The 6,000-nt window shown below is 42.6% G+C and overlaps 1 protein-coding gene across 1 annotated transcript in view; it reads right to left on the bottom strand.

The window, feature by feature from the left end:
* Nucleotides 1-323: 323 nt before the first annotated feature.
* The window catches only part of LOC135495590 (mitochondrial ribosome-associated GTPase 2-like), a 28,283-nt gene continuing 22,606 nt past the window's right edge, over nucleotides 324-6,000 (bottom strand). The window contains exon 8 of the transcript XR_010448583.1: nucleotides 324-564. The gene's annotated coding sequence lies outside the window, so the exon portion shown is untranslated. The remainder of the gene's footprint in view (nucleotides 565-6,000) is intronic.

Genomic DNA, 6,000 nt, shown 5'->3' with positions numbered 1-6,000 from the left:
CTGAGAAAGAAAGGCACAAAGCTGTTCACAATCTGAAAAGTACCTGAACTGATCGAGTTGCAGTTAACCATTGTGTTGTAACTGATCTTGAGAACAGATTTGATATTGAGTTACTAGAGCTGAACTGCAATGTGCACCCTCTTGACACTGTTGCCTCTAAATGCAGAGAAACACTCAAGAACAATTTTGACAAAAAGATCATAAGCAATGTTCATGGCAAGTCAGGCTGCAAGGTAGCCAACTTCATTCATGGTGTCACGAAACTCAGGTACAAGTAAGGAAGTGGAGATCCATCTAACTTCAAACTTTTCTTTAAACGTCACAACCTGCCACCAGGCATTATTGTCAGATATGTGGGCAACCGCATTCATGTACTTTTTCACCTCGCAGGAATTCTGTACAGCTTGAAGGACAAACTTTTAAATGATTATATCATGAAAACGTGTAGTGTTCCTAAGCAATTTCGTGATACTTTGATTGATGATCTTGAGCAGCCACTGCTTATTCTCCATCTCCTGTCTTGGTCTGCTGGGGAAGCTTTTAACGGCACCTTGGATGAGGGTTCTGTATGCAATGAAGGAAAACAAGACAAACCTTGAGATGACTGGTCCTTTCAAGAACTGCCTGGAAAATCTCCAAGCTTTCAAGGACAATCCACAGCAGACACTCACTGCCACATCAGATGTGTTTGGTAAATATCTTGACACTGATGACTCGGTTCTTAAGTGCTTACAGACTGGTTTGGAAAAGGACTTGGAAACCGACTACAATTCTGTGATGTCCAGTCTTTGCGAGACATCAATATCTGTCCTAGAGAAACAGCTTCACAATTACCTGGAGGGGAAATTGGCCAATCCAACTGAAGAGATGATCAACCTGACAAAGTCTGCACCACTTCATAATATATTTGCAGAAAGAACACTTGGGTTGGTCGATCAGCAGTTTCGCAGAGCTCCAAACGCCAGGGTAGCATTAATTGATGGCAAAGTTAGAGCCAAAGAAAACAAGTCCCTGAAATGGCTGTGCAACAAGACTAAGGGAGAACAAGAGAAAATTATCAAATTCGCAATAAAGCATGGAGCAAAGGCTGAAGTACTGAGGAAGCGGAAGGCTGAGGAGATTCTCATTGAAAAAGAAAGAAGGCAGCAGGCAAAAAAACGTAAACTAGATGCAAGTGCACGGAAAAACGCAGAGAAAAAAATGGTGGACATTATTGAGGGCAATCAAAGTGTTGACAATGTGTTTCCAGACTTAGATCAGAGCATCACTGATGAGGTCACTAGGATAATATCAGATCCTGAAAGCTTGGTAGACTCTTATATTACTCATGTATGGGAAGTTGAGGAAGGAGACGCTCAAAAAGGCATGACGTACCATGGTAAAGTTCTTAAATACAAACCGAGGAAAGTGAAGGTTTCTAAACCTGGTGTCCTGCCTGTGAAGCATAAGACAGTTCATGAAATGAAAATTGCATATTGGTCAGTTGATGAGGTGGAAGCCAACACGGAAGACTTCACAGTGAAACTTTAGGAACTTCTTGTTGATCTTGTTCAAGGAGATTTGTCATTCCTGCATTAGATAAAGAGGTACTGTTGCTTTATGTAGGGTTGAAATGTGCTGAATTTGGCAGATTCTTCTTCCTGATAAAATTCCCTTTGATTTGATATGTCACATGACATACTTCATCGAACTTGGCCCAAGTCGGCATTTTTGGGTCATGTGACCAAGATGGCCGCCAAGGGTACGTCTGCATAACTCAGTAACTCAGTAAGTCATCTGAAATGAAAGTAACAATGTACTTTAACATGATAATGAAGAAGAATCTTGAAATTAACTCATTTTAAGCCAGATTTTTACTTAGTTTGTGCCATTGCTCATTACCCATCTCATTTGACCTTGACCTCTGACCTTCAAGGTCATCCTGAGGGTTGACCTTGCGAGTCAGAGGTCAAGATCAGCATTTTTTGGAAAACTGAAGTTCCATAGTTATTGTTACAATACTTGGTTTCATAAGTACAGGCAGTTTAAAACCCTTATTTCAGCTCTGAATTTCAAAGGACAAAAACTCAATCGCAGTTTTTGGGACCAGGCCTAAGCCATTATCCTTTACGACTTATATTGTCTTACAAATCCACCAAATATCCACATCTCCACAACTGCTGGTCCGATTTTGAAAATTTAAGTACCAATATTCTACTTTTCCAGGGCTTTTTCCATTTAACTTAGTTTCAAAGTCATTCAAAAATATCTGAAAAAATATCCAGGTGCCTACCTGAAGCATGTGGTGAAGAGCAGAACACTCATGCACATGCATGTACTTCTAGGCCTTCCAGTCCAACACCTAGCTGCAGCATGCCTATTTCGAGTGCAGAGCAGGATGCCAGTCTCTCCGAATTGCAGACTGATCTCTTGCCCCCTTCAGCAACCCGGAAAAAACTGACACATTATGGCATGTTAGAAAGTGATGATGATGAGATTGGCCCACCGGATGCTATTGTGAGGATAATGGTTTAGCTGGGGTTACTCTCTTTACTATTCCTTGGCTTGGGTGCATGGTTTCCAGTAACATTTGGGTCTTCGGGGTGAGCATCTTGCTTGGGGCAATGGCCGCAATTAGCTGTCTTAAAGACACCTTGGGGGAATACATTTAATTACTTTGGGCCAGACTCCTTATACCTCACACTGCTTCACCTCATTCTTATTGCTACATTCATGTTGGATACTATCATGATCATTATTAAAGCTTTGATTTAAGATTTAGTGGTATAAAGCAACATCATAGTCAATTATTATATCTAGATTTCTAATGCTGCGTTCACACTGGCCTTTAATTAAGGAATTGAACCCGACGCGGAGGACCTTGGTTGAGTTACCAAGACACTCGAGGGTGGAGCTAAAATACAGTCCAAACCCGAGCCGACAGGCGAGGGTTTGGACGAAATTTTAGCTCCACCCGAGAGTGTCTTGGTAACTCAACCAAGGTCCGAAGCCGAGGGTTCAATTTCTATTCTAAAATACCTCAAACTTAAAAAGATAGGCCACGAAATAACTTGAATATGTGCGAATTTGGCAAATTCCATCCATCGCCTGCCCGGAGCGCCGGTAGCGCCGTTGTTTACATTATGTGTACGGCAGCGCGTATAGGAAGTCCGGATCGGCTCGCTCAAGTGACGCTAAAATCCGTGCAAATGGGCTATTTGGAGCGTTTTTCTCAGCAAATATGTGTAGTGCTCATTAAAAAACTTAGGGTGGTTGATGCTTCCTTGGCTGATTTGTGTTTGAAGCAGTGTTTTGAGAGCCTCAAACTTCTGAAGTGAGCTGTGTGCATGGTTCCACATTTTAGTGCAACCCGAGGGAACTTTGGTAGAGCATCTTGGTTGCGTGTCCAAAACACTCCACTCTCAGAACGAGGCTTATGCATTTTCCATTTAAAAGTTGACTTTACGGTACCAAGGTATTTTAGAATACGTATCCCAAAGCGCATTGAAGCTTTAATACGCTTCAGGTGTTCACACTAGGAACCCGCTAATGCGCATTGAAACCGTATTAACAAATACGGTTCTTAATGCGTATTCCATTCCGCTTTAACTAATTCGCATTGGTTACATCGCTTTGTCACCGCAGTGTGAACAGCTTAATACGTATTAAACTGGAATCCCGCGTTACGCATGCGCAGTTGAGTTTTGCCCACCTACTTCCGTTTTACGTCGTGGGGAAAACGTGTTGACATAAATGTCAGAGAAATTTGCGGATTATTTGATCTACGGCGCCGATTCTATTGGTAGTGATGGCTGGTGGTAAGAATAAAAAGGTTGCGAACCGTGGGGCGGTATGGTATGGAAATAATTTGACCTTCACCTCTCGGGATCTTTCGGCTCGGCCTCCTTCGGGACATTCGGGATTTGTCGGGGGCCCTCGGAATTAGTTTAAATCGCATCCGATAGATGCCGTGGCGTTATTACGCATTGAGTGTGAACGCTCCAGAACCGGATCAGCAAGCGAATTTGAAGCGAATTAACGCAATGTGAACGGGTCATTTTTAAATCGCATTAACGAAACCGTATTCCGGAGTACGTATTTCGGAATACGGATCAGAACCGTGCTCAGTGTGAACGTAGCATAAGTATGCATCTAAGTCATAGCAATTTTGTGGGTCCAGACAGGCCTGGTTCGTTAAGGAATAATCCTTGTATCTGTGTATGATAAGGCCACTGGGGCTCAATGTTTCCTTTGTTGTGGGGTGTAGATATCTGATGCTTTGTTGCTGGGGGGATTACTGGTATTGTTTAGATCAGGTGCCTGGGGCATGTTTGAACATGTGACTTTGGAGTAATATTAATTATGTAAGGGAACTATATTCTGTCTGGGACTATTTGGGATGTTTACTTCCTTTTGATTATATCTGGTTGTGTCTCTACGCCTTCTGTGGGTATTATAAACTGGGGTTTTTGGCTAGATTCTAGAGTGTGGCAAGCCCCGAGCTGTGCATTCAACCCTCTCTTCGAGTTTATGCTATAGCGCTGAACTCATCTGTCCCTCTTAGGATTGCATGTTATAGCGCTGCCTTCCTCTGAGACAAGTTTCTCCGAATGTATGTTATAGCGCTGCATTCAACCTCTCTTCCGAGTTTATATTATAGCGCTGAACTCTTCTATCGCTCTTGGAAAGTGTATGCTATAGCGCTGCACTGACCTTGGGTTCCGTCGACCTAGAATTGCATGTTATAGCGCTGCCTTTCTATGAGACAAACTCCTTTAAGCCCGTTACACACGAGGGACTTCTCACCAACTTAGTTGGAATTTTAATTCATAACAGGAATCCAGACCAGGTAACTGATACTTTGCCCGATTGGTTGGAGTTGCTGGCTGCACTACCGACTTGTTCTATTTCTCGACGACATCTTTTGTTTATATAAGGATTTTTTTGTTTATATAAGGAGTGTGGGGTAGAAATTTCCCCGTGTGATTCAGTCAACAACATAGTTGGGCCATATTTTGACTCTTTATCTTTATAGACTAAATATAGTGCAGGACCTAAATATTGCTGGGATTATGTCTTTCGTGTGAGTGGGTGAACGACTCTTAACTTCCAGTCACCTGTGCACCTGTTCTTAATTTTAAAACCAACTAAGTTGGTGAGAAATCCCTCGTGTGTAGCGGGCTTTAAGTGCATGCCTTTGTGCACTCATATGATCGTTGATTAACCTACTGTAAACAATGTCAGGCTAGAGACTTTGAGAACGTGTGAAGTGTAGAGACATTTGTTGCTACCTTGTGAAGGGACTGAAGTGCAGTGTTTGTAATCAACCCGAACTGTATGTTATGCCTGTTGACAATGCTAGGCCAGACGGAATGGCGGTAAAACTTGAAACTTGTTGTGAAGCATGTGGCGAGAAATTTGGATCTACCTACACTTCGGACCAGCTTGGGAGCACAAGGGATGAAAACGATACACAGACTAGCAAAACTGCCTTTGAGATAAACCGACGTACTGTTGCAGCTGCCACGGATGTTGGCATTGGGCGAAACGGCCTAATGAGAATGTGCAAACTCATCGGATTTCCTTGTCTCAGTAAAAAAGGCTACGAGGACAATCAGAAGGGATTTATAGAATTAATCAAGGATGTTGAATCTGTCACACTGAAACATGCTGCAAATATTGTCTGCAAAGTGTATCAGGAATTAGACTCAGAAATTGGTGAAGATGATATCATCAATCTAATGGTTAGTTTTGATGGATCGTGGCTAACTCGTGGTCATGGAGGGCACTCCTCACTTATCGGTGTTGGGGCAGTGGTGGAGCTCGTAACTGGTCTAGTTATTGACTTCGAGGTTTTATCAAAATTCTGTCAAGGTTGTGCTCTGGCCAAAGCCAAACATGGTGAGGATACTCCTGAGTTCAAGGACTGGTATTTGAAACACAAAGACTGTAGTGAGAATTACGATGGTACTAGTAATGGAATGGAGCCAGCAATAGCAGCGATTCTTTGGAAAAGGTCGA

This window comes from Lineus longissimus, chromosome 11 (genome assembly GCF_910592395.1).
Source record: "Lineus longissimus chromosome 11, tnLinLong1.2, whole genome shotgun sequence".
Taxonomy (NCBI): Eukaryota; Metazoa; Nemertea; class Pilidiophora; order Heteronemertea; family Lineidae; genus Lineus; species Lineus longissimus.
Note: the sequence above shows the minus strand (reverse complement) of the source record. Positions and strands in the feature narration are given on the sequence as shown.